Source organism: Manis pentadactyla, chromosome 2, assembly GCF_030020395.1.
Source record: "Manis pentadactyla isolate mManPen7 chromosome 2, mManPen7.hap1, whole genome shotgun sequence".
Classification (NCBI taxonomy): Eukaryota; Metazoa; Chordata; class Mammalia; order Pholidota; family Manidae; genus Manis; species Manis pentadactyla.
This window is the reverse complement of record NC_080020.1, coordinates 1,806,990-1,833,945: the sequence shown is the minus strand read 5'-3', so window position 1 is coordinate 1,833,945 and position 26,956 is coordinate 1,806,990. Positions and strand designations below refer to the sequence as shown.

Here is a 26,956-nt window from a genome sequence, read left to right as displayed (position 1 = left end):
CACCGCGTGCTGCCTCTGCCCCTGCGCTTCTCACCCTAGGAAGGCAGGTGTCGAAGACATTGCTGCACCAGCGAACGGTCTTTTGTCCTGTGCTCAGCATACAGCCAACGTCCTCTGGGGCCAATCGAAGGGAAATATTTGAGCTTACTAATAACTTCTTGCACATTCATCTCTTACAAAAGCATTGGGGTGAATATGTTCCAAATAAAAACCGTCTGAATAAACAGGTGACTCATGGAGAGGAAAATCAAAACTACATGCTCACTGCTTGCTTGTGCTGCCTTCCGTTCACTGGGAACAGCCGCGTCACGCACGGGTTACACTGGACAGCCTGTCGGATGAAAGCAATCTGACCGGGAGCCAGGACAGCTTTTGTCCAGGCTTCACAGATGGTTTTCCCCTTCAGAGGTTGCGTTATGTATCGGGAGACCACTGCCAAACAGTGGGAAGACCTGGTCTCTAGTTTTGGCTCTGGTTGTAGCTAACCAAGCGGGTCACACACAGCAGTGTGATGTCTGCAAGGCTCTGTCCTTCCTCCTGCGTCCAGCGCAGACTCTAAAACGTCTGCCCACCTCGTAGCCGTTCTCTGGGTCAAGTCCTGTTCTCCTCTCCCCTGTGCCACCCAAATAGCCTCCCAGCCATGGGCCTGCCTCACCGCCACCCCCTCAACCCGTCCGTTCCCACCCGCTGAGGAAACATATTGACAGAAGTAAGTCAAGGCAAGTCACTCTCTACTTAACACTGACTTGCTTCTCACTCTCACCTTTCCGGCTTCCCCTCTGGCCACCTCTGCGTGTCCAGCACACGCCTGGCCGTCTCGCATTCTGCTGGTTCCCAGGCCAACCTCTTCCAGGCCTCAGGGAATTTCTCTCTCCTAACCTCACCCCAGAACATGCTTCACCCAGTGGATCCCCCCACACCACTCGGGAATGAACATGACTTGAAGTAAGTCAACAGATGACCCCCAATCCTAATTCGCTCCTCTGTCACGCTTCAACTTGATGATCAGCTCCTAAAAGGAGCTCTTCCACTCATTTTAAGTGGAGGAACAACTAACTCCTCATATTCTCAAGTACCCACTGCCCTTTTCCTTTGGTGCTTAGCAAAGTTACGACAGTGAAACTGTTCCATTTGCTGATTTGCTGGGTATCTTCTCCCTCTGAGTTTAAGCACCATCGCTGTCTTCTCCTGCAGTATATTCTCTGTGCTCAGCATGGCACAATGCCTACCAGCACGTAGCTGGTTTGTCACAAGTATGAAGCAAATGAATAAATGAATGAACCCAAATCCTACCATATTTATCACATACCTCAAGTCTTTCCAAGGCTGTCATAACCTGAGAAATGCTAGACTCCCTGCATGTCACCTGATGCAGCTCCTCCTTCCTCGGCAAACACTGAGCAATTTGTGTTCTTCCGTTCAGGCCATGTTCTTTTTAACCTCTGTTTGGGGCATACACGGTGTTTGCCTAGAGTGTCAGCCACTACCTCCCTATAATACAGTCCTGCTGGTTCTCTTCTATTTGTCCTTCAAAGCCCAGTTTCCATGTCCCTTCCTCTGGGAAGCCCTCTTTGGTTATGTCTCCTTGCTGTCCTTCCCTGCACCTGTTGGTGACCTGCTTCCTTCTGCTGTAGCACATACCATGCTCGAGTGGGCTGTTCCCCCGACTAGCAGGTCTGTTCTTGAGGGCCAGACTGTTCTTACTACTCTGTCTCTTTGTCTCCTAGTACACAGTAGATGTTCAATAAAAGCTTTTGAATAAATATTAGGGAGCGGTTGATTCACTTTTTCTGAACGGCATAGGCGTGGAAGAGGTACCATCAGTAAGGGCACGCCTTACAGAATGCACTCACACTCAGGTAATAAGCTCGAGTGCCATTCAGTGTGAAACCAAAACATCCTGTTAGCATGGCTTATATTCATATTTCCAGCCGCCAAACTTCCGGCTTTGCAAAACAGCGTCCCTTGGAGGCATCCTGTCCAGCACTGTTGCGTTTACCCAGAGTAGATAAGGCTGACCTGGTGGTTTCCTCATAAAAGAAGAAAAACTGTAAACGCCAACTTGCCTTCAGAGTTATCTGCTTTTGACTCTGGAATTGGCCATTGAGAAGACATAAGGGCATGATGTGGTCATGGGTAGCAGGTGAAGTCTTCAGTGGCAGAGGTGGGGGCTTTGAAAAGCATCAGGCAAATGGAGAGGCTGAGCTCCTATGCACCCCATTTGTCAGATGGCCCGACCGATGGCTCACCTGCATCGAAATCATCGGGGTCCCGGGGTGCACAGGGGAGCTGAGAGGCCTCTCGAGTGGGGGCAGCAGCGCTACAGTCCACCTGAAGCCCAGCCAAGCGAACTCACCTGGAGTCTCCCCCGCCTCGGCAGCATCTGGGCATTTCCTTCCTCTCTTCCACCTTGTAAAGCGTGGGAGGAAGCACGTTGATTTGAGCAATGTTTATCCCAGGAAAAATATTAAAAATAATAAAAATAACACCTTACATTCATCTCCTTGTCTAATGCTTTATAATTGTAGATGTTGTCATTCATGGAAAACAACTGTAAACAGTATGGAAAATTCAAAACTGTGTATTTGGAAATGAAAAATAAGTCCTGTAAAGCAATATTTTCCTCAAAATCTGTCCAAAAACCACCTGGGATTTTTCTTGTTTAAAATGTAGGTTTCCAGACCCCTGAAACCAGGTTCCACCAGAGGTGGAGACCCTCTGGGTGTAGCTGGGAATTTGCATTTTTATGAACACGGCAGTTTGAGAGGCCACACTGAAAGCATGCGGCTTTTTTATTAGAGGGCAGCGAGGCAGGGGAGGTAATATCAGACCAGAGTCCTGGGCTCACGTAACCAGAGGATTTGGGCAGAACTGAGAAGGTCGGTTATTTTAGAGGAAAAGAATGGAAGAAACTCAAGCTTCTCAACTGAAGGAGCTGAAGTTTAACTGGTAGCAGTAAGACCCTAACTACAAAGGGTGGCCTGTTTTTCCCAGGGTAGGGATAGGCGTGTGGGCACAATTCCCACCATCAAACGGCTGTTTCGTGAGTCACTGAACACAAAGTGGCCCTGGGACCACAATCGCCTATTTTTGGAAATGTAATAGTCGTATCTTATTTTGAAACCTGTTTTTAATCTATTACCACCTGTAAAACTAGACAAAACAGATCAAATGTTAAGGCTATCTAAAAATAGGCTGAGCAGAAACATAATTAGGGTTCTAATTAGGATTATCACTTAGCAGGCTGTGTAGACAAGCCTGAAGAGATAAACCCCTATCAGCGGCATTAAGTTCTAAGTGTTTATTAGGTTTATGGGTCTAAGCCATGTGTTTTTTAAGGACATATAGAAATTATGTTGAACATGTTTCAAAACCCAAGCAGTGATTGCCACTTATTTTCATTTCAACAATATTCTAAGTGCGGTGATTCCAACAGACTAAACACTGTCGCTTGGAGGTTTCTAACTCATGAGAAAACTTAACTGGACGTCTTACACTAAGTTTTCAGAGAGAACCACGTTAGGAGGGAACTCAGACCCATTTTGATTTTATTTTTTCGAGGTTAACGTATTTTTGTCATATGCTACAGAACAGTGTGAAATCCCTTGATTCGATTACATACCTAGAAGCCACTCTCACACTCTCAGAAGACAAAAAAAATGTATCTTTAGATATAGTCAACACTTCATTGTTTTTCATACTAACAAGGAATCCCAGAAGGGTAAGTGTTGTTGCTTTTTTTTTTTTAAAGAAAAACATATATGATCTTTGGTATTTTTATAGTAAATGACTGTATCAAAGTGATCAGTGGCAGAAAACACACACTCAGCTAATAATCCAGAATGACTGAAGTAGTGGGGCCTCACTGCAGAAACCCACTGCTGAATGACAAGAGAAGCATTTGGGCCTCCTTATCTGGTTGCTTTACTCAAATACGTCTTTCTGGAAATGCTTCTTAGGTGGATGAAAGGAGCCGGCTAAAGGAGCTTTATCTTCTCTCTCTCCCCAAGTTACCCTCCCACCTCAGAGTTCCCTTGAGATTGGAAAAGGCTATTGGACGTTTTAGTTGAAGAGATGCAAGGTGCCTAATGGAGGTCCAAGGCCAGCTGTCTGCAGGCCCGGCCGGGGGGCCTTTGGCCAGTGGTGTGTGTGCCCATGTGCCAGGAGCGGGCGCTCTCTGCAAGCGGCGAGCCTACCACGTGCCGTATCCCAAAAACGTGCCTCAGAAACCTCATGCTCTCCGCGCCTGCACACCAGCTCTTTTCTCATAGACTCCTGGGTGTCAACTGCAGTTCTTCAAACAGAAACTGGAGAAGTATCTTGACTCTTTCTCCACGTTGTCCCTAAACGCAGTCCCGTCCCTGTCTGTCTCCATGACATCTTCGTCCGAGTCGTCACTACATCTTGGCTAAAGTGCGTGAGTCTAGGCTGATGCCCTTTTCTCCATTCTTCGCATTCTCCAGTAGGTCTCACCCATAGTAGCCAGAATAATTATAAAATATAAGTCACATCTTATCACTCGCTTGCTCAAAAACCTTTAATGACTTCCAATTGCACTTAGAATAAAACCTGAATTCTCAACAGTGCCACGAAGGCCAGCATTATCTGACCACTGTCTGTCTGTCCAGCATGACTGCCTGCCGCCTTGTCCCTTGCCTGACGCTCTCCAGACCCTGGTCTTCTTTGAGGAGGTGAAGGTCTTTCCTCCCTCACGGTTCCCTGGCCCAGAGTGGTCCATCCTCCCCCCAGCACAACCTTACTGTCTGACCGACACTCACACCCATCACGCCTTAGCTGCAACATCATTTTCATCAGAAAGGGCTTCTCCAATTCCCCTCCCATCTAAATCGGATCCCCTCTCTTCTTATTTAATTAATTCGGCATTCTCCTTTGGATTCAAAAATCCACAAGAGCAGAGACCGTGCATGTTTTGCTCACCAGTGTGACTGCAGACCTTGCATAGTTCAGGAAAAAGTGGTAGAATGAGAGAGAATTTGGTACCTTTGGTACCTTCACACAAAGATTTTAAATGCCAAGAGAAGTAGAAACAAGTAGGCTTCCAGGGGCTTCTATGTCAGGCTCTAGTTTTCCAAAGAAGAGCTGCAACTGAGCAGGAGTAAAACCAAGCATCAATAAGACTCCTTTTCCCTGGGAAATGTGGGTATGAGCTCTTGAGCAAACGCAGGAACAGGTATTTACTCATGGTGAACAGTATTTTCATTAAGCGATTTATCTCCACATCCTTTGAAGTGTATCTTCAGTCTTCAAAAAGAACAAGGCTCCCTGAGAGAGGTGACTCCTGGGCACTGGCCTCAGCGATGGCTTTTTGGATATGACATGAAAAGCATAAGCCACAAAGGCAGACAGCAACAAGTGGGACGACACCAAACTAAAAGGCTTCTGTCCAGCAAAGGACACCATCAACACAATGAAAAAGCAACCTACACAATGGGAGAAAATGGTTGCAAATTGTGTATCTGACAATGGGTTAATGTCCAAGATATATAAAGAACTCACACAATTCAGTAACGAAAAAACAATCTGATTTTTAAAATGGGCAGAGGAACGTAACACGCACTTCTCCAAATAAGACATCCAAATCTTTAATAGATACTAATCCTTTCCTCTCTCCCTCCCTTCCTTCCAAGTATCAGTTGTACCTCCCATTTAGTGACCGGTGACATACGAGTGACCACACAGACGTAACCCTGTTGTCAAAGAAGCTACAATACAGTGGAAGCTGACTTAAATAATTTCACAAACTAGTTTAATTATAATTGCAATAACTTACATAAAAGTTTACTAGAGAATGAATGACAGCGTCACCTGTCTTGATTTAAAGGATCAGGGGAAGCTTCCCTGACATTTCAACAAGGTCTCAGGACCGCTCTCCTAAATGCCTTACATAAAGTGTACGTGCTTTATAAAATGCATACTCCAAACGTTTTGTAAAAAGCTTGGAATCTTCTGCATCCTTTTAAATCTCCACACCTTCTATTTTTCAACTTGAAATGGTTCGATTAGAGCTGAAGTAGGAAAATCATTGTTACTGGTGCAATCATACAATTTTTACCTTTGTCTCAGACTCTTTGCACCGGAGAAAAGAGCCTTTAGGAGCATTTGTAGTGACACACACACACACATTTTTAAAGATCATAAAACACACTCATATTTTTGACTTCATACACCATCTCCATGATTATTGTTAGATTGCTCTTACATCTTAGGAAGGGCTCTGACTATTTCAAGTATAGTCAACAGGAGGCCTCCGGACCACCCTTTCCTTCTGATTTGCTCTAAGTACCCACCAACCAAGATCGGCTCTTAGAGAGTGGGTATCTAGTATCGCCTCTGTGGAAGGAGGAAAAGGGTTGAGATTGAAAAGGGAAATGTAAAAAACCTCAACCTTCTTTGCAAAGTCTTAGTTCATAAAAAAATTTGAAGCAAATTTGAAATGTTGGCAGATTTTAAATTCAGAGTGTGAGGTTTCATGGATATTGTTGTATTATCTTTCTATGACACATTTTCTGAAATTAGGGCATCTGATTTGAATTCCTACAATTAGGCCATTTGTTAATTAATTAAATTAATATACACAACAAAGAGCCATCAAGCACCTGCAACATATTTAGATTTGCGCAAAGAAACGCAATGTGAGGAAAGCGGTGGACCCATGTACAGTGGCTTCACTATAGTATACACTTCCTGATTTAGATTGCCCCAGAATAAGAGATGATTTTTAATTGAGATTGGATGACAGATCCATTTTTGGAGTGTTTAAAAATGGCCCGCCTACTTACATCCTGTTAAAAGCCAATGCCTCCCGTGGCCGTCACCTCTCCCTCCCACCATCTCCCGCTCCAGTATCACTGCGATGGCGACTCCTGTCTTCCAGATTAGCAAGTCTTCACAAAGTGTTTGAACAGACACAATCAATGAGATAAGAGTCAGTATTCTGCCACAGAAAAAACCTGGGAGCTCTTAAGTCCAAAATCTATGAATGGATATCATTTGTGCCAAAAGGTGCCCAGTAAGCTCATCTGCCGTTGCCTTGGTTTCTAAATCGGGTTAGTGTGACTGACAAGTTCTTGGATGAATTATGAGAACTTGTTTTTCACTCTTGTCTTAGCTTATGAGAGTTTCTTAAACAGAAGTGTTACTCCTTAGAGCACATCAAGAGACGCTCCCAACGTCAGCTGGCCCGAACAGTCAAATTGAAACCGCAGATTTGAGCACCACGTATATTCAGTCGTGTTCCTGGTATCCCTGAATGGTTATGAACTCACCTCAACCTGGACTTGGCAGGATGCTTACCCGCTGACCGTTTGATAACTAGGCAGTGGCATGAGATTGGCTGAGTCTCCCTCAGGCAGCCAGTAGGCACATACTGCCTTCGCGTGGTTAAGCAGGTCTTCGCCAGCATTTCTGTCAGATAATCTGAAGTGGCTTCAGCTAATTTCCAACAGAATAATGGGTATTCTACCATGGAAAGGCTCTTTTGAAACCACAAAATTCCTTCTGTATACAAGAAGACAAAGAAAGCAGTAACTCACAAAGCCTGAGCTTTGTGCCAGGATTTTGAGTTCTTTCCCAGGAATGGTATATTCCTATGTTGTCGCCGTGATGGTGAAGGGTAAGCTGATCATTAATGATTTAGTTCCCTGGGCTTAATTTTTCATATCATTTCAAGGTTTGTCTCATTTATAAACATATCAACTGGTGTGCTCAAAAGTGGTGGAAACACAATATTCCCTTTATAATCTGTTCCGTAACCTTGAGTGCCCACGTGGTAGAAAAACACCACAGGACAATGGAAATGAAGGGCTGCAAACCTGGCCGACTCCAGAAGGCCACTTGGCTTTGTGCTCTGATTCCTGCCCTGTGAGGAATATGTAATATGGGGCATTCCACAGATTGAATGACAAGAGTCTAGCAGCCTGTCCTCACTCACTTAGTAGCTGAAGGCGAGCAGGGAGGGTCCTTCTTGGAATCATCAGTCCCCTCCCACCTGTCTCAAAGGTCTGCTCTCCAAAAGCAAACAGGGGCTTGTGCTTTCAGCTCCCTAAGAGGCAGCGGGAGCCCTGGAGCACCGGGGCGTCTTCTCTCAATACGCGTCTTAATGAAATTCCTTTCTTAGTTCCCTCTGTTATGAGAGGCAGTTCCCACCCGGAGTCCTTGCTTGAGGCCTTAGTTCCCACCTTACCAGGCTCACATTCCATTGTCCTAGGGATCCGCTGCTCTGAGCAGCCCCCTCCCACACAGACGCACGTAATCACCCCAGTGCCTGCAAATGACAAGACACAAGGGGGGGTGGCATTGGCAACTACATAAAAAAGACACAAAACAGTCCCCGCCTACCAGTCAGATGCTGCTCCATCAGAATGAAAAAACAATGGAGAGAATGAAGATCATTCGGCGGAACATGATCCGTTTTGAGCAATCTCTAATCAATTCAGGGACACCTCCTCTTCACCCCTCTCTCCCCTCCATCATCTGTCTGCATTTATGGAGCTCTGAGCACAGCGTTAAGAATACTTTGACAAGGGTGTCATTTTACTCTGAATGTCTCAAAATGATTAAGGAGAAAAAAGTTCTCTTTTGCCTTTCAACTCCAAAATAAAAAGGATCTGAGAAAGAGAAAAAGTTTCCCCAAGAGATCTACTTTTGGTGCCGAGTCTTATAAGAGGCCCTGATAATGGAGGCGATGTCGGGGGTGTGTGTGTGTGTGTGTGTGTGACATGTGTCATCAGGCCAGCCCAGCAGAGCTTAATTTCTCCCCTCTTCCACGGACTTTAAGAGGAAAGAACTTAGAATTTATAGTTGGAAGTTGGAATTCAGGCTCTGTCCCTTACTTTCCATGCGCACATCTTTACCATCTTGGAGTTTGTTTTCTTATTCATAAAATAGAGATAAGACCTAAATTAGGGTAATGTAAATAGTAAATGAGGTAATGTATGTGAAATGCTTCCCACGGTACCTGACCTGTGCGCGTAGGCAGTAATATTTGAAGGGAATAAAGACGGAGTTTAAAGTCTCCAATAATGGAAGCTTGGCCTTGGGTTACCTTGGGGGTGAGAGGCCATCCCTGCACCTGGATGACATACATTGAGCCCTGCACCCCATACATGCCCCAAATGGGCAGGCACATTTCTCAAGCCAAGTGGCCTTGAGGGGAGACGAAAGGGAAGACTTGGCATAGGGCCCCCACTCACGCTCTCTCCCCGTGTGCTTTACCCTCGGGGCCTCCCACGGCATTTGCTTGCAGACGACACAGCTGCCCCCAGTCGTAAATACCCGAGCAGCCCTACGTCCATGCGGATGTCTCTTCTATCTCAACTACAGACCCTGACTCCTCTTAACTGTCTCTCCTACTGCAATATATTTCCTAAAGAAATTGGGTTATTTATTCTGTAGAGCTTCCTACATTCAGGAGTTTACTACTTGCATCCCTGTGTTTTTAACCGTTTCCTGTTTCTAATGTATTTCGTGTAGCAGCAAGTTGGATCTGGGGACTTAGAAGACTCAGGACCTACGTTTTGTTAAGAACACCAAACAGATGATGCTGTGTCCTTTCCTAGACGTTCCCTTTATTCTGTGGTTGTTTCTCTTTCCGGCGACGTTGAGACTGATCGGTGGGTTGGAGCATGGCCCGCCTGACGCATTCTTTACCAAGTTCGCCTCCCTTTTCTACCAGCCATTGGTAACTGCTGCCAGATCCAAGGTTCCGCTGGGGCGCACGAAACCCCTGTATTCCAATTCTACTGTTTCCTTTTTATTTATTTTCCCATTTTATTTATTGGCTGGAATTATTTTATAAGTAGAAATGTCATTCATCAAGCATATGACTACTCCTAGGAAGGACAATATACATGTTTACATCTTTCACTTCACCAATTTTCAGAAGGCTGAGTTGGTTCCCTAGCGTTCTTCAAAGCTGACCGATGGTTTGTCGTAGTTTTTCTTTTTTAGTGTAATTGTGAATGCCTGGACTTTCACATATTTAATATGTTTCAGCCTGTTATGGTCACTCTCCTTTTTGATGTTCAAATGTTATCATCTTTGGTCAGTGAGACTGTCTATAAGTTGACTACCAAATCCTTTGAACTTGACTCTAGTAACCTTAATTTCCTTGTTTTCTGGATACAACAAAATGTTCCTGATTTATCTTAAATCTTTTCTGCCCCAGTTCTGGCATCAGCCATTTCTCTAAGTGGGCTTATCTTATTTTATTGGAAAATGACGTTTAAAGACCACAGCCTATAAGTTAGAAGTGGTCAGTCTCACCAGGTCTGCTACCATTTCTAATAGAAGCAGTTGTTACAGTCTTTATACATGTTTAACAATTCAGCAGAGTTAGAGCCCCTCATTGTTCTTCTTTAAGGTTTTCAATTGCTATTACTGCTTTTATTATCCTTCCAAATAAATTTTATAATTAATTTTGTCTAGCTTCAGAAAAAAAAATTACTGTTTTTTTCTTAATTGAGCTAACATTATATTTATAAATTAACCTAGGGAGAACTAACGTTTTTATGAGGTTGAAGTTTTCTATCCAAAAACATTTCTGCTAGTTTGTTCAACTCTCCTTGTTTATCTTTCAATAGTATTTCAAAATTTTCACCTCATAGGCCTTGGGTTAACCTGCTTGGGTTTTACTGAGCTTCTTAAGTTTCTGGCTTATGTTTCTCATCATTTTAGAAAATTCTTGACCATTATCTCTTTTTTTTAAGTGTATGTTTTTAATCAAGTATCACTGATACACAATCTTATATTGGTTTCAAATGTACAACATGGTGGTTCAACAGTTACCCACATTAAATCCTCACCCCCTCTAGTGTGGTTACCATCTGTCAATGTAGAAAGATGTTGCAGAATCACTGGCTGTATTTTCCATGCTGCACTACTATTCCCATGATCAACTCATATTATAATTGAGAACTTTTGTTCCCCTTTATCCCCCTCACCCACACCACCCACCTACCCTAAGCCCTCCCCCCTGGTGACCACCAGTCCCTTCTCAGTGTCTGTGAGTTTACTGCTGTTGTGTTCACTCTATTTTGTTTTTAGATTCCACAAATAAGTGAAATCATATGGTACCATTATCTCTTAAAATCTCACTTCTACCCCATTCTCTCTCCCCTATCCTTCTAAAATTTCAATTACATGAATATCAGACCTTTTTATAATATCCCACATGCTTTTATAGCTCCTTTCCATGTTCCACATAGGTCGCTTTGGATGTGTTATTGACTTATCTCAGAGTCCATGAACCCTCTCTTCTACATGTCTAAATTACTTTTGGACCCATCTATTGAGTATGTAATTCAGTTATTAGGGCTCTTTTTTTCTGATCAAGAATATTTATTCTTTTTGAAAATGTTCATTTCTGTGTGAGATTCTTAATTTTTGAAATCTATTTTCACCACAATTAACTCTTCTAATTAATCATATAACTCATAGCTCTAAGTTCCTTGTCTGTGAATTCCAGTGTTTGGATCGAATTGTGAGAGTCCCTGTTGTCAGTATTTTCCTTGCATTTTCTGTCATAGGGTTCTGTCTAGTAATTTTGTTACTTAATTCTGGACATTGCTCATATAACTTTTTAGAGTTTCCAGATGATGCTATCTTCCTCCAGAGAGACTTCAGCCCTCCCTCTGCTTGGCAGGTACTGTCGTAATCCAAGTGTGCCCTGAGATAATTAGGAGCTGCATTGCAGCTATAGGAAGACGGTTTACCTGTGAGTTACTTTCCTCCTGAGGAACAACCCTCTTGTTTTCTATTGCTGCAACAACAAATGACTGCAAACTTAGTGGCTTTGAAATACAATCTTTACTCTCTTACAGTTCTGTCTGTCAGAAGTCTGATGGGTTTCGACAAGCTGAGATCAAGGTGTAGACAGGGTGGCCTTCCTCTCGGGAGGCTCTAGCGGAGAATCCGCGTCCTTGCCTTTTCTAGCTCGTAGGGTCACCCGCACTCCTTGTCACGGCCTTTTCTTCCGTCTCCAAGGCCAGCAGTATAGCAACCTCCAACCCCTCTGCTTCTCACTTCCATAGTAACATTGCCTTTTCCTGCTTTTTGCACACCTGCCTGTTAAAAGAACTCTTGCCATTAGAGTTGGCCTACCCCAATAATCTCCCTTTCCCAAAATTCTTACCTTAATCCCATCTGCCAAGCCCCCTTTGCCATGTGAAGTAACATACGCCCAAGTTCACACATCAGGGTGTGGACATCGTTGGACTATGCTGCCTACTGTAAGTCCACAAAGGAAGGTTGCCAGATTTAACAAATAAAAATACAGAATGCTTGCTTAAATTTGAATTTCAGATAAACAATGAACAATGTCTTATTTTAAGTGGGTCTTAATCATCACATGGTCCTACTTATGCTGTAAAATTATTTATTGTTTGTCTGAGATTCAAGCTGAACTGGGCCTTGTCCCGTGTCTTCTCTGCCAATCCCCCCTCCGGCCTCAACAGCCACAGCCTGCTGGACTCCCTGGGCCTCTCCCCCAGCCGGTCCCGAGCTCCGGTCCTCGTTCCCTCGGTGTGACAAGATCATGATAACTCAAACATGCTCCTTGGGAACTTCCTGCTTAGCTTCTCAGCCTCCCAGGATCAGGCAAATATCTTGGAAGGAAAACTGTCCATGCTCTGGGTGGTTCTCCAACCCACTTTCTTACCAGTTCTTATTCCAGCCAGTCTCTAATTTTGAATTTTCAGCCCCATGCAACTGCCACCGTCTCTGTCAGCTTCTCTTTTCCCACGGTGGTTGCCGCACCAGGAGCAACTGGTCGTCCAGGGAGAGTGGCTGGGGATGACTCTCAGCTCACTTTCTACTGCTCAGCCCCCTCTTCAGAAGCTTGAAGGCCCCCCAGACCCGGTTACTTTCGTAGCCTTCTGAGGCACTTTAACAGCGTTTTCATGATTCACCTCGCTGGACTATCATTTGGCTGCGAACTACTGGGCCAACTCCAGTCCTCCAATAGCACGTGCAGGGATGGGGAGAGCGTGGCCTCAGGGCTGCAGAACCTCAGCGTGGACCTGGGCCGGACAGGCCCCCCTGAACAGCGGGAGGCTGGAACAGCCCCTCCTGCACACCCAGCGTTCCTCTCTGGCAGCGCGTGAGACCCGGCGAAGGCCGTCCGGAACTGGGCCTGGGCTGGAGCTTTGTCCTGAGTAGGACAGTTTAAAGAAGCAACATTTTAATAGAATGATTTTAGGGCTTTGACCCTCTTTTAATCACACTCCCCTTTCAGCAAAAATGTTGACATCGCTCCATCCAGTGACAGTGGGAATCTTGCTCCTGGCCTGTGGTCAGACAGCACCGTGGCCAGTTGTGGGGATGCGTGAGGTTGGATATGCAAGGTCAAAGGCCGAAGGCAATCAGTCGGGGGCCTCTCCTCTTCCTTCCTCTTTCCCATCTGGGACATATTTTATGCCACTTGCTTTGCATCTAGGACATGATTTCCTTCTACTGGGCACCAGGCCTCCACCCACAGGGTTTCAGGAGCCATCATTTCTCCGCTCTCCATTAGCAAAAATTTCCCAGGGGATTCTGAGCTAATTTATACTGATGAAGGGAAGGCAAACAAGTGAATGCATGGACTTGAGCTCACTCTGGGCGTTTCCAATGTGTGGGGTTTTAAAAAGCCCTGAGGTCAAAGGTTTCAAAAAGCCCTGAATTGCAGGTGAGGGAGGAGTTTGGTGTTTTGACTTCTTTTTCCCGCCTGAAATTTCAGTGTGATTATGAACTCATAAGGGGATGCTCAGGGCACAGCCAAATTTTTAATCAATAAAATATTTTAAAAGGGAGCAAGGGGACCATACGTTTCTCAGGCAAGATGAATATTCTGGGAGAACAATGAGTTGATACTAGATTAGAGAAACATAAAATGTCCTTTCAAGAATTATCTCATGTATGATGACTATATACTATCCTCCATGGGACCCTGGAACATAAAACTAAGGAAATCTAAATAATGTGTAGATTTCAATTAGTTATAAGGTATTAGTTTTTAGTTCATTAGTTATGACAAACGTACCATCCTAATAATGTAAGATGTTAGTCATGGTGCAAACTGGGTGTGGGACATATGGGAACTCACTGAAATATATTTACAACTTTTCTGAAAATCTAAAATTATTCTAAAGTAAAGGGTTTATTTTAAGTAATGATTTTATATACAAAGAAGGTGTTGAAAAATTAAGGGAGGTAGGATAATAAAAGGTTACATTATGACTGAACTTATAAAACAGAATAGAAATCTTAATATTCCATGCGGATTGACAGAAATTACACCAGCAAGTCAAGTTTATCCACAAATAACACAGTAGAAACAGCATTTCAAGTGGGGAGAGCAATGTTACGGAGCTCAGCAGCACCCCAAGTCTTGATTCACTTAAAAATGACCCTGAGACACGTTCTCTGAATAAAAATGTACATAATTCCCAGTTTTTAAAGAGCTATGGGCTGGAAGCCAGAAGATATTTTCGGACTCTATTCTTTCAGTATCCTAAAATGAACCTATTAGAACGATCTATTCTGCTCAGCTGTTTGAAATGGGAAGTCCACCTCTAACCATGTTGTTCAATTTTTTTTGAAATGAGATATTTGTTGCTTTTTTTTTTTTTTTTTACCATTTTTATGAGAAATTTCAAACACACACACACAACAGTAGCTGCCACAAGAGTTCAGGACGTGCCCACTGCCCAGCCTCCTCGGTTCCCAAGACTCACCAGGCTCGTTTAAGCTCTCTTCTCCTCTACCTTTTCATTTTTTCCCCTAGAATAATATCAGAGTCATTTACCTTTTAAATATACCAATATTTTAGGCATTCCTCTGTAAATATTTATGGATCATCTATTTGCGAGGCAACTATTTCAGGAAGTGAGTGTAGAGATGAGTCAGATACGGGTCTTGGTCCAAAGGAGTAAGTACAGTTCAAAGAGGTAAAGGCGAGAATGGGGGTGCAGGTACAAAGCTGCAGGAGCTCAGAGCAGAGGCGGAGAACTTCGGCCGGGGGCTGAGAGAACACCATGCAAGGCCGACTGGGAATGAGGAGGGCGATTCCACACACGGCAGAACCAGAGGGCATGCCGGCCTGCCCCAGCCCTGCCCACCTACCCTCTTCTCCTTCAGATCCTTACACACGGGCAGGGGCCAGCTCAGAGGAAGGCCATTTGTGAAAAAAAAAGAATCCACCATAATGGGCCAAATATTAGAGGCAATTTCAGTGTCTAATTGGATGAGAAAGAATCTAAAGAAGGTTGAGTATCTCACGAACCAGAAAGAAGTTAAACGGCTATAAAAAAAAAATCAAGATAGTTCTAGGTCTGAATTTGAGATCAACACCTGCTGAAGGTGCAGATGTTGGTGTGAGAACAAGGCTAGAAGTAAGTTGTGGCTTGGAGCTGGTAAAATGTCCGAGAATGAAGAGCAAACCTTAGAATGATGAGCGCCAGCTCTTCGGGATGTCTGTGTGGAGGGACAAAGGGAACGGAGGGGTGCTAGAGGAACAAATGGTGGCCTTCATGACCTGATCTCTCTCATGTAGTGGAGGCGAGATCGTGTGCCAGCCATGGGAGTCAGGTTTAATCGGAAGCAAAGGAATTAGCCGGCGATGGCCGCCCAGGTGCACCCCGCACGCTCCGGGCTCCTTCTACAGCCTCCAGCCTCCTGGCAACAGGCAGGCCACGTGGCTCACCCTGGATCACGTCGTGTGGGCATAAATGAGTTATACCGCTTCCAAGATGAGATGTGGGAGAGCCGAGGGGCCACGTCCGGGCTTCTCTTCCCCTGCCACAGCCCCTAGGAGCCGTGTGGTGAGGCAGCATCCCAAGATGGAAAAAGCTGGATCCCAAATCTTTCCAGGGAAGGAGCCCGTGATGGGTCACGGCCGTGATGCGACAGAGGGGCGGACCCGTGTTCTGACCTCTGAGGTTTACTTGCTAGTGAAGCACTGCACGGCTGCTCCTGAGACAGTCACGCTCAGGGCCCAGCTGAGGCTGGCTTGCAGGGGTCTCAAGGCAGCGCCAGGAAGCTAACGGGTCTGCTGGGGCTCCGCAATCGGGTGAAATTCTCAGAAAAGAGACCACGGCTCGCATGCTCCGCGGAGGGCCTCCTGTACTGCTTTACAAAGACTCCCTAGACATGAAAAGGGTCGGGAGAAAGCCTCAGAGATTGACCTTTTGGGATTCCCACGCCGCATAAAGAGCAAAGAAGAAACCTTAGATGTTTCAGCTAGAAAAATAAGGCGGTGGTCTAAAGAGAGAACTCTGGGAAGGGTGTGTTTTCAAGGTCGTCGCAGTCTCTGGGCTCAATAACAATGACACTATTCTGCACAAGGAGCTCTCACGGGCAAGGTGTTGGGCTGAGTAACTGATCAGGGGCCAGGACGCTAGCTCAGACACCATGCTGATTTAAAAATGATACTTATGTCTCCGTTGTGCCCCCAAATATTTTGATCAACTATACAATTTCAAAGCAACCGCAGATGTGAGTCCTGGATAGGGCACAGTCTCAGGAAATGTTTCAAAAACAACAAAATCATTACAGAATGAAGACATTTTAGACATGATCTTTGGGTACCATAAACCTCTGTGCCTGGAAAAATAAAGCCGCTCCTGCCAACACCACTGGAAGTTGGTCAGGATGTTTCCTGCCTTCAGTGCCTATGGAACTCAGGCGAAGGGACATGGGAGGCGTGTAATTCAGAGCCTGAGAAATGGCAATAGAGATGTGAGTTCATGATGCTTTGATAGACGCAGCAGTTTAGCACCCAAAAGAGTCAACTAAACAAAACCTGCTGTTTCTTGCTGTACAAGATAATTGTCATTAACATGTGTATAGAAAGCATTCTGTGGTAAAAATTTTCCTGCAAACTGTGCCATTTATTTCTTACGACCAATGTCTGCGGTAGGTAATAGCATGACAACAGGCAGCCGACACCGTTCACTGCTGTAAGAACGCTGGCAGGAATTAGGCATTGAATTCTCTGCTCTGGGGGGGCCTTGCAGCATGGTGTGAAGGCCCAGGACATGCGACACCAGCCCGTGGATGACGTAGGGCAGGAATGAACTGCTTTGTTCCTTGTGTTTCCCAAGCGAGGATCTAAAGACAGATGGGGGTTTGCTTATGCCCAAGGCTGAGCCGGATGAGTGCAAGTGTTCCAGGTTTCTGAGCTCCTCACAGAAGTTTAAAACATTTTTCTAAGCAGAAGAATCTGAACGTTGCCCTTGAGGCCCGTTGTCCCTTTGTTCTTAGAAAAGACCCTGGTGGCCTGCTCATTAGGTGCAGGTAACTTCGGAGAAAGTCTGAAACATGACGACCTGTGTGCTGGCCTGCAGCTGTGTGCTGTCTGTGCACGTCTTTGTCTCTTTCAAAGAGAAAAACTTGTAAGTTTGAGTCCATGGTCCAAACTAACTAGCTGGTTGTGTAACCACACACTGTTCTATCCTGGGTGCCCAACTTGCGGCTTCTTCACTGAATGCTGCTTGCAGGAGTGTGTGTTGAAGCAGACCCTTCACGGGGTGGACCTGAGCCACATGTTCTCTGGTGCTGGCAGGAGCCTGAAAAGAATCAGGGAGAATTTGGTGCAGCTCTTGGTGGATCGGATTGCTGTTCTCTTGCATAAAGTGTTAAATAAAATAGGAAAAGCCCAGTGTTGGTAAATCTGTGGAGCCACTGCAGCACTTTCTTGAGGCCTTACATGTGCTCACACCAAGGAAAATGTGGGATATTTCCTAAAGGGGAGGAGTATTTATACAGTCAATAATCCTGGAGAAGGTGCTCCTGGGAAAGCTGAGGAAGCTGGCCTGAGGCTGTGTGTAGCTTTCTCCTTTCTCTGAGCACATTCTGGCCAGCTCTCGGGGTAGACTGCTGGGGGGGAGACGCCCCTGTGGGGCACGACTGACCTGGAGGCCAAAGAGGCAGGTGGCCCAGTGGGTGACTCTGAGACCTGGTAGGTCAATATTACAATCTCAAGGTTCCTGTCTTGACATAGCTTGAAGTAGCTATTAGGAATTTGCAGACAAACGCCCCAGAATCTATGTATGTGCTCACAAGAACATATTTGCAAGGTATTTTTAAGGGTTAGTTGACATGTTTCATTTGCGAAAGTGAAACTAGTCCCCGCCAGAGCCAGACAACCCCTGCAGGGACAGGAGAAAGCAGCGTCGGGTGCCTGCAGCCCCCTGGAGGGGCCTGGAAGGCCGGAGTTGTGTGCGGGCTTCCTGACTCCTGGGCAGCCACCTCCGTGCCCTCTGCAAGCTGCCCGCACGACAGCGTGGCTGCCAGGGCGTGAAGGTGTTGCAGGTGGGCAGGCTGCTCGGAAGGAGCTGGGGGGCAATGCCGTGTGAGTTTTGAGGTGCTCCGGGAGCTGGGGAAGGGAGCGTGCAGGGAGACGGAAACACTCGGTGTCACGCGAGGGAAGCACACGACTGATGAAAGCAGGCGGCTCGCTCACCTGACGCTTTTGTAAGTGAACCAGACTCCACTCGGTGGATTCTCTCCTCCCGAAAGTCTCCACCGGGTTTGGCGGGGTGTTGAGAAACACGTTTTCTCTTTGTCACTCTCATGACTGTCCCCGTCATTTCTGCATCCCTCCAAGTAGAAGTCCATGTGCTGGAGAAGAGAAGTCTTTCCACTGGAGGCGTCGGAAGGACCTTATCACAGGGGACCTCGGAAGGACCTTATACAGAGTAAACCAGTATTCTAAGATTACACACATGGATGGCAGCATCAGCGCAGAAAAGCGAGGTGATGAACCTCCATACCAGGCTTGCGGGGAGCTCTGGGAGGGGCCCTTTGAGGTATTGATGTTCTTGGCTTGAGTGATGGGAACTAATTGTATTCTCTATTCATTTTATACACTTTTTTTTGTATATATGCTGTATTTCATACACAAATTTCTCAAAGACGAATTTTCAGAATTCACAGCCTAAATTACTACTTGATGAGTTTGAAGTAGTTTTTTTTAATGGCCTCGTGCAGTTTTTCGGTGGTCTAGATCAGAGCATGGAGTGTAAAAAAAATTAAAGTTCCGTGGGAAAGAAAAACAATTATTACAATGCTTTATTATTATAATGGATATCTTAGACAATACTGTAATTGTTAGAGGTAGGGGTGCTCCACATTATTACATCAACAGTGTGAATTTCTGACAGAGGCAAAACTGAGCACCACAGTATAAAAATAGACCATGCTTGATGGAGGACAACAGAAGTTCACTGAGGCACCTGGGAACCCCGCGCACAGGGTCCCCGACCGTCCCCGGGGGCTGTTTTCCCTTCTGCAGACACAGGCCGTTTCCCGCAGGGCTGGGCCAAGGCGCACCGGCTCCAGCCGCTCGTCGGGGCTGAGGGTCTGTGGTGCGGCCCTCGGGGAGCTCCGGGCACCGGGCTGCTGAGGGCCGAGGGCCTGACCCCCACGGGGGCAGCCGCTGCCACCCGGGAGGGAGCCCCGGGCCCAGCAGGACAGGCCGCAGGCAGGAGGGGCCGGCAGCGCCCGGTGCCATGGAGGCCTCGGCCCAGGTGGCTCTCCGCGTCCGCAGGTGCCTTTGGGGGCCTGTGCCTGGGGAGGCGGGCGAAGCCCTGGGCAGAGGGATGAAGGCGCTCCTTCTGGGGACCCATGACTCGCCCGTCGGGGGGTCGGCTTCAGGGCGGGGGCGCAGGCGACCAGGGCGGGGAGGAAGCGCCCCGGCCTGATGCGGGTGCGCGGGGACCTTCCCAGCGGCGGAGGTGAGGGGGCATCTGCTTCCGGCCCCTCCAGGGGGCTCCCCTCCCGCCCCCCCTCCCGCCCTCGGCCCCTCCCCGGTCCCCAAACCAGCCCAGCCCTTCAGGGCGGGTGCTTCTTGGGGCCCCGCCTGCCCCCGATCCTCCTCGTGTCACACGCGCACCCCGCGTGGCCCCGAGGACGCCCGTGGGTGTCCGCAGCTGCCCAGTCCCGGGGCTCCGCCGGCTGTCGCCCCCGTCGGACCCCTGGAGCCCCACCCCGTGCCCCCGCCGGCCTCCCCGAGACACGGGGCTGAGCACGGGGTCAGCCCCCTCGCCGGCGCTGTCCAGGTCTGTGTGGACAGCCGGACCCTCCTCGCCCGGACTGCGGCCTGAGCCCCCGTCTCCGGTCTCCCCTCCTTCCAGTCAGTGCCTCGCGGTTCTTAACGAGTAATGGGCATTTTGCCCCGGTCTGGAGTCCCGCTCTCAGAAGTACCACCACGCCGGCGAGCCGTGGGACCCCCGGCACCCCCTTCCCAGGTCACAGACAAGAGGCCATGAGGGGTGAAGGTCTCTCACCGATCCGACACGTGTCTAGGGGAAACTCACGCCCACTCGGTCACCACGGGGCAGGAGGCTGGGGTCCTGGTCAAAGGGCAAGATGCCCTGCTTCCCCCCCACTTTCTCATGGGAAGAAGGCCGTCTCTGTCCCTCCAGCCAAGGCATGAAGAGTGGAGGTGCCCACGAAGGACCCGGGAACCTCACTCCCAGCGACGGCCACTGGGTGGCATCGCCCTGGAGGCAGCCACCCCGGGCAGAGCCCCACAGGGAGTGCTCAGAGCCGGCCGCGCATCCCCTGGGCACGGCGGTGTGCGGACCCCGGGCAGGGGCCTGCCTGCCTTCGGCGGCGATCTGAAGACGAGACCAAATGCAGGAAAGGAAGCAACCGTGGGTCAGCCTGGCCTCCCACAGGGATCCACAGTTTTCATGGGAAAATACAGGCCACAGAGGGAAGCTGGGCTGCAGCCCTCTCTGAGGTGTCCTGCCTGCACAGGCGTGAAGGGCTGGGGTGTCCTGGAGGCATGAGCTGGGGAGTGGCCTCGGGAACACATCACCCACGGCAGAGAAGCGCATGGCGCAGAGATCCCACGGAAGATCCTCTTCCCCTTTCCCTTGCTTCCCGTCCTGTCCTGGAAGAGCTAGAAGCAGGGTGACAGAGGGGATCCCAACCGCCCAAGCCAGCCGTCCGAGGCTGAGGAAGGAACGTCTGGTGGGACACAGCTGGCAGCAGGGCCGGGGACAGACAGTCACGCCTCATACTCCAAAGTATAATCATCACGTCACTCCTCTGCTTAAAATCCCCCAGAGGCTTCCAAACATGATGTAAGAAGCTTAAATGTTTTTTTTGAAAAATAAAGAACAAGCACACCCACATTACAAAAAAAAAATAAAGGCAAAACAAAATAAAACAAAAAGCCTGCTCCAGTTCACATATTTCTTACCTACAAAATGTAAAGATATGGAGAAGGTAGGTGTCTTGCTATTGTTATTGAGCACATTTACGGACTTCTAAGCAGACCATGAATTGATCATTGCTCTTCCCGGCCCCACCCAGCACGCCCCCATATACCGGGTCCCTCTATTTGTATCCATGGCTACAGCTGAGCCCATGTGCTTATCTGCATTGTATCTTATGTCACCGATGAAAAGATAGGGAAAATGTACTTAGTTTACACCTTTATTTCTCTTGAGTGCTCATAGAACTTATCACATTCAAATCAGTAGCCAACAAAAATAAGGAAATGAAACATAATTTGTTAGATCCCAATATCTATAGAGATATAGCTCTTTCTTTTCAGACATGACGTCCCATACATGGCCTCCCTTCTGTCTTCTACTGTGACAGACTAACTTCTTAGCTTGCAAGGAAGGTAAAATCTCAGACCCTCCAGTTTTGACAGTCACATTAATATGTATCGGAAGCATATTTACAGTGTGTGCTTATGTGTGGATATGTGACTTCTTATGTAAATGAGGTGGTTTGGAACTTTTGATAAACTAGCAAAATTACTAAAAATTTTTAAAAGGCTGTCTCTGCCACTCTTATATTTTAAAGCTGGTGATTACCCATGAGCTTACAGATTCTTAACAGGAAATAACTATGCCTTCATTTCTGAAGTCATAGCTGCTTGCTCCATAATAGGCATTCACCAAATATTTGTGGGACCAAAGCTGAATAAAACGCATTCCCCTCTAGAGTGCCTTTTTATTCAACAGTTCTTTTTTTTTTTTTTTTTTTAAATAATTATTTTTTATTGAAGGGTAGTTGACGCACAGTATTACATTACATTAGTTTCAAGTGTACAACACAGTGGTAGAACATTCATATACATAATTCTAGGTTCCAGCTATCACCCTACCAAGCTGTTACAATATCTTGACTATATTCCTTATGCTATACATTACATCCCGGTTACTTATTTATTTTACCATTGGAAGTCTGTCCTTTTTTTTTTTTTTTTTTTGTGAGGGCATCTCTCATATTTATTGATCAAATGGTTGTTAACGACAATAAAATTTTGTATAGGGGAGTCAATGCTCAATGCACAATCATTAATCCACCCCAAGCCTAATTTTTGTCAGTCTCCAATCTTCTGAGGCATAACAAACAAGTTCTTACATGTAGAACAAATTCTTACATAATGAATAAGTTACATAGTGAACAGTACAAGGGGAGTCATCACAGAAACTTTCGGTTTTGCTCATGCATTATGAACTCTAAACAGTCAGTTCAAATATGAATACTCATTTGGTTTTTATACTTGATTTATATGTGGATACCACATTTCTCTCTTTATTATTATTATTTTTAATAAAATGCTGAAGTGGTAGGTAGATACAAGATAAAGGTAGAAAACATAGTTTAGTGTTGTAAGAGAGCACATGTAGATGATCAGGTGTGTGCCTGTAGACTATGTGTTAATCCAAGCTAGACCAGGGCAATAAAACATCCACGTATGCAGAAGATTTCTCTCAGAACAGGGGGGGTGAGGTTCTAAGCCTCACCTCTGTTGATCCCCAATTTCTCACCTGATGGCCCCCCTGCGACTGTGCCTGTCTTAGGTTGTTCCTCCCTTGAGGAATCTTACCCGTCTCTGGCTAACCAGTCATCTTCCGGGGCCATACAGGGAAATGTGAAGTTGGTAAGTGAGAGGGAAGCCTTATTGTTTGAAAAGGTTAGCTTTTTACTTCTTTGCATATTTATGCCCTGTGGCTTCTATGCCCAGCATTTGTCTTGAGGTATCTTTACCACTTGGAGGAATTATGATACTCGGTAAGTTCGATATGAGGCACGAATTCTATTTAAGGGTTGTAATTAGGAAGGAAGAAGAAAAGCTATAGAGACCTTTTTCTCTCTAGCTGCCTTTAACACTCTTTCCTTGTCCTTGATCTTTGCCATTTTAATTATTATGTGTCTTGGTGTTGCCCTTCTTGGATCCTTTCTGTTGGGGGTTCTGTGTATTTACGTGGTCTGTTCGATTACTTCCTCCCCCAGTGTGGGGAAGTTTTCAGCAATTATTTCTTCCAAGATACTTTCCATCTCTTTTCCTCTCTCTTCTTCTTCTGGGACCCCTATAATATGGATATTGTTCCTTTTGGATTGGTCATACAATTCTCTTAGGTCATACAAATCTCTAAATCTTAGGATTTAGGTATTAGGTAAAGGTATAGGTTTTGGTATTAGCTTCATAGAATGAGTTTGGGAGTATCCCCTCCTCCTCTATTTTTTGGAAAACTTTAAGGAGAATGGGTATTATGTCTTCCCTGTATGTCTGATAAAATTCCGAGGTAAATCCATCTGGCCCGGGGGTTTTGTTCTTTGGTAGTTTTTTGATTACCGCTTCCATTTCGTTGCTGGTAATTGGTCTGTTTAGATTTTCTGTTTCTTCCTGGGTCAATCTTGGAAGGTTATATTTTTCTAGGAAGTTGTCCATTTCTCCTAGGTTTCCCAGCTTGTTAGCATATAGGTTTTCATAGTATTCTCCAATAATTCTTTGCATTTCCGTGGGGTCCGTCGTGATTTTTCCTTTCTCGTTTCTGATACTGTTGATTTGTGTTGACTCTCTTTTCTTCTTAATAAGTCTGGCTAGAGGCTTATCTATTTTGTTTATTTTCTCAAAGAACCAGCTCTTGGTTTCATTGATTTTTGCTATTGTTTTATTCTTCTCAATTTTATTTATTTCTTCTCTGATCTTTATTATGTCCCTCCTTCTGCTGACCTTAGGCCTCATTTGTTCTTCTTTTTCCAATTTCGATAATTGTGACATTAGACCATTCATTTGGGATTGCTCTTCCTTTTTTAAATATGCTTGGATTGCTATATACTTTCCTCTTCAGACTGCTTTTGCTGTGTCCCACAGAAGTTGGGGCTTAGTGTTGTTGTTGTCATTTGTTTCCATATATTGCTGGATCTCCATTTTGATTTGGTCATTGATCCATTGATTATTTAGGAGCATGTTGTTAAGCCTCCATGTGTTTGTGAGCCTCTTTGCTTTCTTTGTACAGTTTATTTCTAGTTTTATGCCTTTGTGGTCTGAAAAGTTGGTTGGTAGGATTTCAATCTTTTGGAATTTTCTGAGGCTCTTTTTGTGGCCTAGAATGTGGTCTATTCTGGAGAATGTTCCATGTGCACTTGAGAAGAATGTATATCCCGCTGCTTTTGGATGTAGAGTTCTATAGATGTCTATTAGGTCCATCTGCTCTACTGTGTTGTTCAGTGCTTCTGTGTCCTTACTTATTTTCTGCCCAGTGGATCTATCCTTTGGGGTGAGTGGTGTGTTGAAGTCTCCTAGAATGAATGCATTGCAGTCTATATCCCCCTTTAGTTCTGTTAGTATTTGTTTCACATATGCTGGTGCTCCTGTGTTGGGTGCATATATATTTAGAATGGTTATATCCTCTTGTTGGACTGAGCCCTTTATCATTATGTAGTGTCCTTCTTTATCTCTTGTTACTTTCTTTGTTTTGAACTCTATTTTGTCTGATATTAGTACTGCAACCCCTGCTTTCTTCTCACTGTTGTTTGCTTGAAATATGTTTTTCCATCCCTTGACTTTTAGTCTGTACATGTCTTTGGGTTTGAGGTGAGTTTCTTGTAAGCAGCATATAGATGGGTCTTGCTTTTTTATCCATTCTGTTACTCTGTGTCTTTTGATTGGTGCATTCAACCCATTAATATTTAGGGTGACTATTGAAAGATATGTACTTATTGCCATTGCAGGCTTTAAATTCGTGGTTTCCAAAGGTTCAAGGTTAGCCTCTTTAGTATCTTACTGCCTAACTTAGCTCACTTATTGAGCTGTTATATACACTGTCTGGAGATTCTTTTCTTCTCTCCCTTCTTGTTCCTCCTCCTCGATTCTTCATATGTTGGGTGTTTTGTGCTGTGCTCTTTCTAGGAGTGCTCCCATCTAGAGCAGTCCCTGTAAGATGTTCTGTAGAGGTGGTTTGTGGAAAGCAAATTCCCTCAGCTTTTGTTTGTCTGGGAATTGTTTAATCCCACCGTCATATTTGAATGATAGTCGTGCTGGATACAGTATCCTTGGTTCAAGGCCCTTCTGTTTCATTGTATTAAATATATCATGCCATTCTCTTCTGGCCTGTAGGGTTTCTGTTGAGAAATATGACGTTAGCCTGATGGGTTTCCCTTTATAGGTGACCTTTTTCTCTCTAGCTGCCTTTAACACTCTTTCCTTGTCCTTGATCTTTGCCATTTTAATTATTATGTGTCTTGGTGTTGCCCTTCTTGGATCCTTTCTGTTGGGGGTTCTGTGTATTTCCGTGGTCTGTTCGATTACTTCCTCCCCCAGTGTGGGGAAGTTTTCAGCAATTATTTCTTCCAAGATACTTTCCATCTCTTTTCCTCTCTCTTCTTCTTCTGGGACCCCTATAATATGGATATTGTTCCTTTTGGATTGGTCATACAATTCTCTTAATATTGTTTCATTCCTGGAGATCCTTTTGTCTCTCTCTATGTCAGCTTCTATGCGTTCCTGTTCTCTGGTTTCAATTCCATCAATGGCCTCTTGCATCCTATCCATTCTGCTTATAAACCCTTCCAGAGTTTGTTTCATTTCTGCGATCTCCTTTCTGGCATCTGTGAGCTCCCTCCGGACTTCATCCCATTTCTCTTGCGTATTTCTCTGCATCTCTGTCAGCATGTTTATGATTCTTATTTTGAATTCTTTGTCAGGAAGACTGGTTAGGTCTGTCTCCTTCTCTGGTGTTGTCTCTGTGATCTTTGTCTGCCTGTAGCTTTGCCTTTTCATGGTGATAGGAATAGTCTGCAGAACTGGGACGAGTGACGGCTGGAAGGACTTCCCTTCTTGTTGGTTTGTGGCCCTCCTCTCCTGGGAGAACAGCGACCTCTAGTGGCTTGTGCTGCGCAGCTGTGGGCAGACAGGGCTTCTGCTTCCTGCCCGGCTGCTATGGAGTTAATCTCCGCTGTTGCTGTGGGCGTGGCCTGGCTCGGGCGGCTGCTCCAAAATGGTGGAGTCGCGTTGGGGCAGGAGCTGCCGGGAGGCTATTTATCTCCGTAAGGGGCCTCCCTGCTCCCTGCAGCCCAGGGGTTAGGGTGCCCTGAGGTCCCGGATTCCCTACCTCTGGATTAAGTGACCCGCCCTGCCCCTTTAAGACTTCCAAAAAGCACCCGCCAAAACAAAACAACGCCCACCAAAAAAAAAAGAAAAAAAATTTTTTAATTAAAAAAAAAAAAAAAAGGTGGTCGTTCGTTTTTCTTTATTCTCCGGTGCCAGCCTCAGGCATCTGCTCACCGGTCTTTCTGCCCTGTTTCCCTAGTATTGGGGTCCCTATCCCTTTAAGACTTCCAAAAAGCACTCGCCAAAACAAAACAGCAAAAAAGCAAAAAAAAAAAAAAAAAATGGTCGCGCGCTTTTCTTATGTCCTCCAACACCTGGCCTCCGGTGCCCGCTCACTGTTCTTGCTGCCCTGTTTCCCCCAGTATCCAGGGCCCCCTGGGCACGCACTGTGTCTGCGCTCTGGCCCGGATGGCGGGGGCTGGGTGCTCGGCAGTCCTGGGCTCCGTCTCCCTCCCGCTCTGCCTGCTCTTCTCCCGCCGGGAGCTGGGGGGAGGGGCGCTCGGCTCCCGCGGGGCCGGGGCTTGTATCTCACCCCCTTCGCGAGGCGCTGGGTTCTCTCAGGTGCGGATGTGGTCTGGATATTGTCCTGTG

At 46.1% G+C, this 26,956-nt stretch overlaps 1 long non-coding RNA gene across 6 annotated transcripts in view; it reads right to left on the bottom strand.

The window, feature by feature from the left end:
* Positions 1-26,956, bottom strand: part of LOC118922304 (uncharacterized) — a 267,153-nt gene that overhangs the window by 12,516 nt on the left and 227,681 nt on the right. Inside the window, exons 1-2 of one of the 6 annotated variants that reach the window (XR_008992842.1) lie at positions 4,939-5,090; positions 266-331 (exon numbers count right to left, since the gene is read on the bottom strand). The exons of the other annotated variants lie outside the window; for them this stretch is intronic. This is a non-coding gene — a long non-coding RNA (uncharacterized LOC118922304). Of the gene's footprint in view, positions 1-265; positions 332-4,938; positions 5,091-26,956 lie in introns of those variants that run through there. 6 annotated transcript variants of the gene reach the window in all.